This window comes from Pinus tabuliformis, chromosome 3_2 (assembly GCF_031772625.1).
Source record: "Pinus tabuliformis cultivar Carrire ecotype Pingquan chromosome 3_2, CPIR1, whole genome shotgun sequence".
Lineage (NCBI taxonomy): Eukaryota > Viridiplantae > Streptophyta > Pinopsida > Pinales > Pinaceae > Pinus > Pinus tabuliformis.
In genome coordinates, this window is record NC_142302.1 from 563,558,972 (window position 1) to 563,573,019 (window position 14,048).

Genomic DNA, 14,048 nt, shown 5'->3' on the forward strand with positions numbered 1-14,048 from the left:
AACATTAATATCTTAGTATGTTATAGTGTTAGTTCATGAGAATGTATATGCTATCTTCTTTAATGTGAAATAAGATCATTTACACTTAATTGCAGATTTGTAAAGGCAAGTGACTGTAAGACTAGAACTATGGGGAGTGAAGTGGATCTAGGCTAAGAAAAGGCATTTTTGATGCACCTTGTTATCCCCACATTTTGGTTTCTACAAGTCTAATAATTTCCATAAAAATTATTTTTCATAAAAATTTTAGATGATAACAAATATACTCATAAAAATATATATTATTATTAGTTAACTACTAACAAAATTATTCCCAAAGGTATCACACATCCATATTGGACTTCAAACAATTTCTCCAAAAGAGAAGCTCAAAAAGGAACATGGAAATAACCAACCATATGGCTACCAACCATTATTATCATTAATTAAGAAATCATTAATTATCCTAAGGAAAGATGTCCCTCCTCATAACCCAGTACTACATTGCATTGGAAGCTAAATTTAGCTGAAACATTGTTTCTTAACAATATATCGAATAGGTGGAGCTCCATAATATCCAATTTAAATATAAATTTCTATTAGGTTCATTGACAACGACTATGTACATTTGGAATCGACAGACTGGATAGGTATTGTTATCTTCCAACCATTCTGAAATGCAGGGGCAATGGTAAAGGTGGCCGCACTAAACTTGAGATGCCTCTTCCTCCATTTTAAAATTGAATTTGCCTCACGATTAGATTCTGCCCACAATTAGAGCATTTACCTCATGATTAGATTTTTCCCACAATTCGACAAGAGCCTGTGTCCTTCTATTTGCAGCCTGATACCAGACAAATAATTCATCATCAGCCAGCTCATGACCTTCTAGTATCAAATCAAACAGACTACCCAGCCGATTCAGCCATACCCCTGCCTAACGATCTACTGCGCCTTTCAGCCATAACTATCAGTGCATTACTAATTTCCCAACCGGCTTGTGCTGCAGCGTCTACCTCCCTTCTTCTCTCAACGTGACGATATAATAATTCTTCTGTATATTGTCGTTTTGTTGATTGTTCTGCAATGAGATGAGGAAATTCAGTACCTAGTCATTATCATTGATTGTCTCATCATTATCATTGTTTGTCGGCTGGTCCACTACCTCTTACCAATCTCGATATCTTCTTCTACTGCCAACAGATTTTCAAGGGATGTGTTGGTCCAGAGGATTGCTGGTCCACTGGTTCTCGAACAAGAGTACCTTGAATTTATTGTATCGAATTGTCATTCACTATCTCAACATCTTCCTCTATATTCTATTGATTTTCTACAATATCTTCTCTCTCACTACGAATTTCTTCACAATGATTATCACTATTGGGTAGTAAGGAACATGATTCCGATCTACTTCTATAGTCAGAATTTCTACTTCGACCCCTCCGTTTATACTTCACTTTTATACTTGTCTTATCTTAATTATTATCTCTTCAATTTTATTATTGTTTGGGGTGATTTTCGTTGATGTTGGGGCAATTTTGAGAATCACCGGGTGGCGAGTCCATTCTTAGAATTTCCGCATGTGCTCACGCCTGGATTGCATGCAGGCGTGGGCACATGGGGCAATTTTGAGAATCGCCCCGCCACCCGGTGATTCTCAGAATCACCCCAACATCAATGAAAATCGTCCCAAACAATAATATGTTGATGGAAATGGTGATGATTGCTTGATTATGAAATTTGAGATGTTGTCTCATAGCTCCTCCCACGAAAAGTTGTTTTCCAACTCCATGTAGGCTTTTATCAGTTGTTTCTTATGAATCGATGCAAAATAACTTCGTTGCATAGCAATTAACTTGGAGGTCACTCTGTACATTAAAATAATAAAACGTAGAATAATATGACACGATGGAAAAGATAAAGTCATGCTGTGAGGTTGGATACATATTTGAATTTTATTTGTATATGATTTGGATTGGTAATTTTTGAGCACTTTCACTGTTTGTGTGTGAGAGTTTCCATCACCATATTATTATTTGGGGTGATTTTCATTGATGCTGGGGTTATTTTGAGAATCGCCCCATGTGCCCACGCCTGCATTGCATGAACCACCAATGTTTTGGGTGCTTATGTTTTCAATTGAAAAAAATTGCATAAATGTTTCTGGTGCATAGTCAGATTAGATTTCATAGTCAGACTAGACCATGAGATCTGTAGACCTAATGGTTAGACCATATCCACCTTTATTACTATATTATGCAAGATATTTCCATGCTTCATTACCCTTAATACATATAAAAATAAAACAATACTATGTGCAAGATTTTAATCATGCTTATTGGGCATCCAATATGATATTAAGTGGAGAAATCCCAGAAAAGGAGTTCCTCTTCCTCAAATATTAATACCTATATATCGAACTATGCATATAGATCAAAATCTATATTCATAAGCGAACTGGTAATTAGTAGTTGTTTGTTGTTGAGAGTGTTTGTACTCGTTGGTAGATCATAATCTATATCCATAAGTGGGCTGCCAGAGCCCACAATAAGCTGACCTTCCTTCTCGCTCATTTTCACAGCAGCTGAGCCATGGGGCTGCCTTCTGACATATTTCTTCAGCGTTAGCTCATCAGACAATATGGAGCAACCAAATTGTCTCGTTCGATGAAAATTTGCAGTGATGCATGAATATTCATTATTTCCATTATCTCCTGCACCTTCGTTGATTATGCCATGCGGGTTTCTTCTCTCTACAAACGATTGATAGAATATTAAACTAATTGGGTTTCTTCTCTCTGCAAACGATTGATAGAATATTAAACTAATTTTTGTTGTTGCTGCTGCAGCAGTAGCTTTAATGTCTTTGTTCAAATAGGTAGGAGGTTAATGCAGGTACTGAATCAAAAGGAGAAAATTAGGAATAGCAGAGTTTCCTTTCAGAGCAAAGGCTGCTACGTCATGCACACATGGGGCGATTCTAAGAATCGTTGGGTGGCAGGGCGATTCTTAGAATCGCCAGGTGGCGGGGTGATTCTGAGAATCGCCCTACCACCCAACGATTCTTAGAATCACCCCAACATCAATGAAAATCGCCCCAAACAATAATATGTTGATCAAAATCAACATATTATTGTTTGGGGCAATTTTCATTGATGCTGGGGCGATTCTGAGGATTGCCAGGTGGCGGGGCGATTCTCAGAATCGCCCCATGTGCCCTCGCATGCATTGCATGCACCGCCAATGTTTCTTGTGCTTTTTTTTTCAATAGAAAGAAATTGCATAGATGTTTCTGGTGCATAGTCAGATTACATTTCATAGTAAGATTAGACCATGAGATCTGTAGACATAATGGTTAGACCATATCCACCTTCATTACTATATTATGCAATATATTTCCATGCTTCATTACCCTTAATACATATAAAAATAAAACAAGACTATGTGCAAGATTTTAATTATTCTTATTGGGCATCCAATACGACATTAAGTGGAGAAATCCCAGAACATGAGTTCCTCTTCCTCCTTGGAGACTAATACATGTATATCGAACTGTGCATATAGATCAAAATCTATATTCATAAGTGAACTGGTAATTAATAGTTGTTTGTCACTGAGAGTCTTTGTATTGGTTGGTAAATCAAAATATATATCCATAAGTGGGCTGCTAGAGCCCACAATAAGCTGACCTTCCTTCTCGCTCATTTTCAAGGCAGCTGAGCCTTATGGCTGCCTCCCAACATATTGCTTCAACATTAGCTCATCAGACAATATGGATCCACCAAATTGTCCCATTCGATGAAAATTTGTAGCGATGCATGAATATTCATCGTTTCCATTATCTCCAGCACCTTCATTGATTATGTCACGATGGTTTCTACTCTGTGCAAATGATTGACATAATATTAAACTAGTTTTTGTTGTTGTTACAGTAGCAATAGCTTTAATGTGTTTGGGCAAAGAGGTAGGAGGTTGAGGCAAGTACTGAATCAAATGGGGAAAATTGAGAATAGCAGAGTTCCCTTTCAGACCAAAAGCTGCTATGTCATGTGCACATGGGGCGATTCTGTGAATGGCCGGGTGGTGGGGCGATTCTCAGAATCACCCAACATCAATGAAAATCACCCCAAACAATAATAAAAGTGAAGAGATAATAATTAAGATAAGACAAGTATAAAAGTGAAGTATAAACGGAGGAGTCGAAGTAGAAATTCTGACTGTAGAAGTAGATCGGATTCCCGTTCCTTACTACCCAGTAGTGATAATCACTGCGAAGAAATTCATAGTGAGAGAGAAGATATTGTAGCAGAGGGTACATTGCCCATTGCTCTAGAGAATCAGGAAACTATAGAGGAAGCTGGTGAGATAGCGAATGACAATAGGGTACAAGAAATTAAAGGTACTCTTGTTCGAGAACCAGTGGACCAACAATCCTCTAGACCAACACATTCCTTGAAAATCTGTTGGCAATAGAAGAATATATCAAGATTGGTAAGAGGCAGTGGACCGGCTGACAAACAATGATAATGATGAGACAGTCAATGATAATGATGAGACAGTCAATTTCCTCTTCTCATTGCAGAACAATCAATAGAACGACAATATACAGAAGAATTATTATGTCATCACGTTGAGAGAAGGGAGGTAGACGCTGCAGCGCAAGCCAGTTGGGAGATTAGTAAAGGACTGATAGCTATGGCTGAAAGGCGCAGTAGATCGTTAGGCAGGGATATGGCTGAATCCGATGGGGAATTTGTTTTCTTTGATACTAGAAGGTCATGAGCTGGCTGATGATGAATTATTTGTCCACTATTACGCTACAAATAGAAGGACACAGGCTCTTGTCAAATTGTGGGAAGAATATAATTGTGAGGCAAATTTGATTTTAAATTGGAGGAAGAGGCATCTCAAGTTTAGTGCGGCCACCTTTACCATCTCCCCTGCATTTCAGAATCGCTGGAATATAACAATACCTATCTAGGCTACCGATTCCAAATGTAGATAGTCGTTTGAACCTAATAGAAATTTATATTTCAATTGCATATCATGGGGCTCCACCTATTCTATATATTGTTAGCAAACAATGTTTCGGCTAAATTTGGATTCCAATGCAATGTAGTACTGGGTTATCAGGAGGGACATCTTTTCTTAGGATAATTAATGATTTCTTAAATAATGATAATAATGGTTGGTAGCCATATGGTTGGTTATTTCCATGTTCCTTTGTGAACTTCTCTTTTGGATAATTTGTTTGATGTCCAATATGGATGTGTGATACCTTTGGGAATAATTTTGTTAGTAGTTAACTAATAATAATATATATTTTTACGAGTATATTTGTTATCATCTAAAAATTTTATGAAAAATAATTTTTATGGGAATTATTAGGCTTGTAGAAACCAAAATATGGGGATAACAAGGTGCATAAAAAATGCCTTTTCTTAGCCTAGATCCACTTCACTCCCCATAGTTCTAGTCTTACAGTCACTTTCCTTTACAAATCTGCAATTAAGTGTAAATGATCTTATTTCACATTAAAGAAGAAAGCATATACATTCTCATGAACTAACACTATAACATACTAAGATATTAATGTTCAATGGATAGTTTAAATGATACTATGTTTTTGGACATTATTTGAGTTATTAGACCTTTTTATTTAGTCGATCTAAACTAGAAGATTATAAAAAAAATTCCTTTCATTGATCCTCATAAACCAAGATAGATTGATAGAAAGATGGGGTGTTGATGTATCTATATATGGGTGCTCTAGTTTCTATATTAAAAATTTTCTCGAGTGGTTGATTTGTATTCAAAGAGATGCGGTGATAAGGTATCTAGATATGGGTGTTGAGTTTTTTATATTGAAATTTTCTCTTTGTTTCAATTAGAATTAGAAGGCTTTGTTCTTTTTGTTTTCCTTATAATAAACTATTGTTTTCAATTGAAATTGGATCATTTGTATTAATGTTTCTTTTCGATGTAAGTTTGAGGTGCAAGCTCCTTATTTTATTTTTAGACTATGATATTTAACACATAGTGACCTATGCTTAATAAACTAAAATTAGGAAGGTTTAATAACTTGCTTAGTTTTCTTTATGGTTTTGGTGTAGCTTGTTTGTAGAGAGACTAGAGATTTGTCCCCTAGGCAATAAAATTTTCTTGCATCTTTGAAATTTTATTTATTGGTTCTATGTGCGTGCATTAACATATTTTCTTACATGGTATTTGAAATAGTTATTCAAGAAAATTTCTAAACATTTTAGCCTTTGATGATAAAATGTTCATTTTTACATTCTCCTATGTGTTTGTTTTGATTAGGTCTATTGAATCAAATTCGTTTTCAATAGGTTTGTTTTGAGTATGTGAGGTTTCTAGTGTCTTTTTAATTCAAGTGGAAGAGATCTTTCTTACATATCATTAGATTATGGAGTGACATTGGACATAATTAATCTTTGGGCCATACCTTTTTAGAAACAACAACTGAAACTAAATTATTAGTTATAAAGAATTAGAAATTTCACAAATATAGTAAACCATTATTAAGTGTGATTTATGGCCTTAAATGAGTTTTGGAGGGTAAACATTGAAATGCCACAGAATTTAAATTAGAGGTCAATAGAGAGTGTGAGGTCCAATTATTGGATAGAATTCTTGAGAAAATGCTCCTATAACATTAGAGTTAAACATGAGGCATCTCAGGTCAAGTGCCTAATTTTTAAGAGCATGTGTTTCCTCCTAAGAGGTCATAGGTTCAAAAACTAGAAGGGGTTATAGTAGGTATGCCTTCGTAGACAATAATCAAATTGTTGTGTGGAGGTGGGTCTCTTGTCCCAGAAACAAGGGGGTTTCATACACCAATTTGGTGTCTGGCTTGGCTATGACCTTAAAATTGGATAATAATAATAACTATGCTATAGATTGTTAGAAATTCATAATCTATAAGGGTGAAAGCATGGAGCTCAGTTACACTTTTTGGCAAGAGATGGTACGTTTGGGTGGAAAAAATTATTGCTCAATTGATCCCTTTTTCAGCACTTGATCGAGCCGTTTGAGCACTTAAACAATGCAACCCAATGTTATTTAGGAGCTCGATTTAGCCATGTCTTTGCGGCAGTCAAATGAAGGAGATTGGGTTTTGGATTTATTTTCTGGCTCAGGTAAGTTTTATTATATGAAATTGGATTTCAATATGTTATTTATTAATTTATATGTCATTGTACTAATTTACTTCATTATTTATTTTGTTCTTGATAATTAGGTACAACACTAACATGTTGCCTTCAAAAAGGAATAAATTGCATTGCCATTGAAAAGGATCCAATACAATGCAATTTTATTTAGTGAAGAATTAATGCTCTTCAATTTCTTCCAAATGCAATGAAAGAAATTGGGTTGAAGAAAGGGGACTTTTAGTGAATTACATGTGGCGAAAAAGGCAAAGGAACCCCAACCACCGTTACAAGGAATGATTGGGAATGCATACATTTGGAGATTCGCAGACATCAAAGATCCATTAGAGGAGGAAAATGAGCAAAATGAAGCAGAAAATATTGTGGAAGAATAAAATGATGAAACTCGAGAGGACGAAGAGTTTGGATTATGTGACATTTTTGATTAAGTTTAAGTTATGCTTGGAAATCAAGCTCATTTTTGGAAACTATTAATTAGTTATACTTGTAATTTTTTGACTTTGACATTTTATGAGAAGAATAAGCACTCAGTTAAGGTTGTTATGTGTTCAAATTTGTATTATGTGATTTTCACATTCATTTTTATGTTAATCATTATTTTTTGAAAACAAAACAATGATTGTTATTACTTTTTGACATGAAATTCATAAAAACTTCTATTATTTAACCATTTTTAGTTGAAATTTTCCTATAAAAATTGTGATTTTGACATGTCATCTCTAGCAAAAAATTACAAAAAATTATCAAAACGTGTAGTTTTTTAGTTATATTTATGTTAAAAATGGTTATTTTCTTTTCAATTGTTAAAAAATATTGTTTTTTCAGAGACAATTATTTGATTTGGATTGAAATATTAATTAACAATGTATAAATATGTAGAATATCGAAAATTCAAAATATCGACCTTCTTATTTAAACATGCAAAACAATAAAAACCTCACTACAGAAATAAAAATTTAAAATAAAAACAAAAAATATGAAGAAGAAGACCACTTCAAAAATTATTAGATTTAGAAAATAATTATTTACATTTCATACATTATAAAATTTAAAGTCAAAAAATAGGTCTTTTAAAAAAATGGCTGATGCAAAATTACCCCTTTTTTAAATCAGCATGAAAATCACTACCATTCTAAAACATAATGTACATAAAAAATATTAAAGTGCCAAAAACTATGCTCTAAAAAAGACGTGTGTTTTGCATCACCCCTTTTCAAAATCGGGTCACTTTTTTGATATCTCTACAAAACGGGTAACAGTATTAGTTCCCGTTTCGAAGTTTACATTGTTTTGTTTGTAACACATGGTTTTAATTATCTTACTGGCTTATTTTGTTGCTTACCAAGCATCTCTCCTTGATGGCTTCTCTTTCTGGGGCTGGGTATGAGATATGCTTCCAGAGGTATTGGTATAGCAAGCCATGCCCCACTTATCATGTCTCATGGGCAAGTAGTAGTGACAGTTACTCTGGAGTCTTGAGAGATAGAGTATTACTAGTTGCTTCAAGGAGTTATTGTAACAAAGTCTCATATTGTGAAAGAAAAAAAAGGGGTCTTCAATGGGATATGTGACATGAGGTATCAGATATCCTCAGTTCAACATTTAGACTTAAAGGGCTCTATCATGAAAGGAAAATTTGATCAGCGTAGGAACAAAATACAAGGGAGACTCAGTGAGAGAGATCAGACCCAACATATGCATTTTGAAGAAGACTGGTCGAAAACTCCAAAGAAAATGAAAAAAGAAATGTTGAAGTTACAATTGTTGGGTTGTTTGGGATTCCTAATCCAATTAGTAGAATAGTTTTGGCCCTAGAGAAATCCTCTCAAGCCTATAACTTGGCTTGGGGTGACTGAGCCTCAAGAATGATTACAATACAACCTAGTCTAAGTTTGGGAGGAGAAGCATGGTCTTGAACTCAGTTCTCGGTCTCGTCACGAGATAACAACATTCCCTTCTCCCTTTGTTCAATGTATCTTGTGCTCTGCTCATCGCTGGTATGACTGGTTACATGGCTTCATTTTGGTGAGATGTGTAATGCCTTCCTTATTCATGTATTAGTGTTTAATGTTTCACATTTGTTGGTCACAAATATGTGGTTTAAGGGTTGTTTTCTTTCTAACCTATGTGCAAATGAAATAGAGACTTGGTTTTGAATGAATTGGAGAACATTATTGTTACGTAAAACCTAAATTCCATTGCACAAGAAACTAATCTTCCTTCAAAGTGTGATTGTAGCCCTCCATTTCTATGTAAGATCTTTAAAATTATACTTTAGCACATAAGGAGGGAAATACATTATTAGCTTAGACTTTCAGGCTTTCTCCCACACATGGATGTGACATTGATGTGTATACTCAGATTCAAATTGAAACATTAGAGATGGATGCACACTCACATTTGGCTTTTAAGCATAGTTCAGGCCCTAGTACGTGTAGTGCTCTAGAAATTAAGTGGTTGTGGAGTTTGAGAACATTGTAACCTTCAGTTATGATTCATGTATAGGAGGTGTATGTACATGCATACTGGTTGTTTTATTTGTTTTGGATATACACACTAGATTATTCATGGCCCAACAAGGTGTTGGAGTAGTTATAGAAATAACAAACATGAATTGATGAAAAGAAACCACTACAAGATAGTTAAAGAAAAAGTGATGAAACCATCTGGCGTAACTCGATTATTTGTGAGGTACATTTGATTACAATAAATTATTTTCTCAGGTAGGGACAAGGAGGTTGCCATTAAACTTCAAATATAACATTGTAATCCATACTAGATTAACTATCATTGACAATGGCCTGCTTTATGATTGGATGGAAGTCATTTTTCCTATGTCATTGAGACCTTGTTTTGTGACAGATTCAATCTCAAAACCCAATTTAATTAGTATTATAAAATTTTATTATCCATGATTACCTCTATGTCATCATTTTCTCTCACTGTGTTGAATTTTACTATAAACATAAGATATATGGCTATGACAAACTCAATAGAAGCACTTGAATCCCTTGTGATGAATTATTTTATTTAGGATCTAGTTTCGGAAGTTGAACAAGTCCACTAATTCATTATTATCCATTTGACAAACCAAGCTTGGTATGATTGGACCTGCCTAAATGTAGCTATCAATAAATGATTAAAAGGAACCTTTGTCGTTGACTTGATGCTATGTTAATGATACTAACATTGTTGGAAACATGTGGATAATGTGACTGATGCAGGGACACTACAGGAAGCAAGTGTTCAGCCAGAATACAAATGCATTCGAAGAACATGTATTTCTTCCTACTATTTAAATGAAATGAAACTAAAAATGAGGAATCATAGTTAAATGGAGGGAAAAATTAAACATGTAGCTACCCAAATAGTAGTACTATTATATTAAAGCAATGATATTAACTGTTGTAAACTAGAATCTAAGTGAAGGCATCAGATGTCACTCACAAAAATGATTGAATCAGATGTTATAGGTAGCTCGTGAAGGAGACTTGCTGGTAGAGATCCTTTGTATCCTATATCTAGGAAACATATGATTTAGGTTGCAATGTAATGGGAACCTATGATTTCATAAACGACTACATGAGAATGAGGAAATAAACTGTAAGATTTAGAAATGACTAGAGAATATACTAAGGACTGTGAGAATTTAAGGGGGTGAGGAATGTAATACCCCTCTGTTGCTATCATGATGGGAAAAGTTAGACTTAGTTATAATAGAAAAGATAGAAAATATACAATTGGGGGTAGAAATAGGAGTAAATATTTTATTACCAAATAGATAAGAGAATTTAAATTCTTAGAGAATGAGACACCTAGACATGAGACTCTTTCCAAACGAAATACCATTCGTGAATGTGAATGGATAATTCTTTCATGATAAGAATTATAGATCAAATTATAGATAAGATTAATTGATGGGAGATATATATGCATTAAGATGATTAGCTAGAGAAATATGCTAAGTTTGGAAAAAATGTAAAAGCCTCATGAGAGAGAAAAGAGATCTTTTATGGGAGAAGCCTAGGCACATGGATAAAAATATCCAAAAGACCGAGACGCCACTAAAGAAACATTATCTGTTGGAAATAATACTGAGAGGGCGGTGAATCAGTATTAGCAAGTCAATAACTTTTCATTTCCATAATCAGATTTATATAGGCTACTTCAGATAATGGAACTCGCGTGTAAACGCAATTGTGTTTAAGGCAACTAGCATATATCTAGTAAACTTATGATTCAATTAACCATATAAACAGTAACCAGGTGTAGTAAAAACAAAACAGACCATCACACATAAGAAACACACATGAACACCAAGATATAAGATGGAAACCAAATGTGGGTGAAAACCACCTGCTGCAATCATCTCTGTCTTCTTTTAATAATAAGAGAATTATGTTTATAATTTTTTTATTGGTGCAGTCTTATACCAGTACGCAAGCTTCTACCTGCAGAAGGCTACAACCTTCTCTCATTCTCCAGCTACTACTAGAAGGGAGCTACAAACCCCTAGCTCTTGTACTAGCTGACATATTTACCAGTACGTAGGTGTCGACCTACAGAAAGCTATGGCCTTCTCTTTTCTTTCAGGGACCATGTTTCATAAATTTTCAGACTGGATCCATCAACAACATCAATCTTCAAAAATATCTGCATAAACCAATCTCATTTTGAACCAAACACAACTGAATCAATCAATCACTCCATCAATATGATCATTTAGAATGTTGTCACTAGAATGCAGTAACCACAACACAAGCTAGAACCCAAAACACTACAATAGCAAACAAAAGCAACTAAAAAATATTTTATAATGTATACGCTACTTGCATGTGTTGAACCTGCATGCATACGCACTTTCCTCAAGGAAAACCAATGTATAGATCTACAAATCAAATTTATGATGTATATGCTGCTTTGATATGCAGAACTAACATGTATATGCTCTTTTTGTAAAGTGAACCTGCCTATAGATCTGTAAATGATGATTTAAACATTACAACTATTCCAGACTTCAGTCATACCCAGATCATCATATTTACAGACTACAACATGTGCCAGTTATTCAGATAAATAATCAAACCACATAAAGATAATTCACTTCAAGCCTTGATATCCTTATGCATCATTATATCTTATCCTTCATCAAACGCTAAGGTTCATCCTTGTTTCAGATCAAGCACAACACCATAAGCAAATAACATGCATATTATGTCTCACACTTCATCAGATATTCGATACTTGCACACCTTGGCCTAATGATCTTCTCCTCCTTTTATAGTATTAGGCCTTTCTCAATACCATGGACCAAAACCACTTAGGATCAATACCTTGGACCAATACCATGAATCAAAATACCATGGACCAAATACTTCGAACCAAAAATTTAATTTTCCAAGGTATACACGCTTTCCCTTCTATGAAAGTGCGTGTGTATGTATACGCGGCTTGTATACAATGAACCTGCGTGTATACGTAGCTTGGTCAATTGTGAACCTACCTATACCTCTTTTTCTTCATTCTGTGAAGACTGATCTATAATTCTTTGCTTGTTATCAGATATACTTTCATCTGAGTGAGTTGCCTTCTAAATTGATTCCTTGAAGTTGCCCTGCATTTCATCACATCTATAAACAATACTATCACGCATTCTATCACATCTAATATCTCTTCTGTATATTCATCTAGTTACTATATACATGTGAGTTGTTCTACTACAAGTGGGTCGCCATAAAGTACAACACATACATCATAATGCCAACAATCTCCCCCTTTGGACTTGATGGCAACAACCATACCACATCACTCTCCCCCTTTGACATCAAGGGAAAAGGGTCATGCTCCCCTTGAGTGCATGCTGAATTCTATGATATGTTGAAGTGTGCTGATTGAGCCCCCATGATTGAGTCCATGCTCCCCCTGAGCATAAGAAAAGTCTACAAAAAGATGTTCTAAAAGAATAGCATGACTACATACATCACAAATGACCTTCCTATCACCAATGACTCATACATACATCCATCTCCCAACCAAGTGGGGATATGCCAAATCTGACTCATCCACCCAACCAAGTGGGGATATACCAAAAGTATATACATGACTGAAATAGAAATTATTACATCATCCTTCCCATGCATAGTGGGGGTACAAATTACATCATATGAGTCATGGGTCTTTAAAAGATATACATGACATTTAGACCAAAGACCTAAACAAGACCATGATAGTCATCAACTATCATACACCATATATTATTTTCACCATAAGCATTTGTCAACAACATCAGCAACGTGTGTATTTCCGTCATCAAAAGATTCACCTGATTCAAGTCAATTATGTGGATCTATACCAATATCTTATAAGATAATGCCAACAATGCATTATTAGAAGCATATGCTCCCCCATGAACCTGTGCCATACCATTATCAAACAGAGCAGATAAGCGAGTGAACCATAGAAGACCCCTTTTTCCTGATTCTGGCGTATTGTTTTTCTTTAAACCAACATATACAGGACTGTGCCCATAGAAGCTTTCGTATTTATGCGACTACGCTTCATGAAACTCGTGTATAAACACCTTTCTCTGAAAAATAGGATTTAAGAGTAGGATGATGCAGAAACTACTCCCAACTTTTGTTTGAGATATTCAAATGTCTCTCTGGGCAGTGGTTTAGTGAATATATCAGCAACCTGTTCTTTGGAGGGGACATACTCCAATTTGACCTTTCGTTCAAGCACTTGTTCACATAGGAAATGATATTTGATGGGTATGCGCTTGGTCTTGGAGTGCATGATTGGATTATCTAAAATATTGATGGCACTTGTATTATCACATATAATGGAGATGGGTGGAGTACATGTGATCTGAATGTCT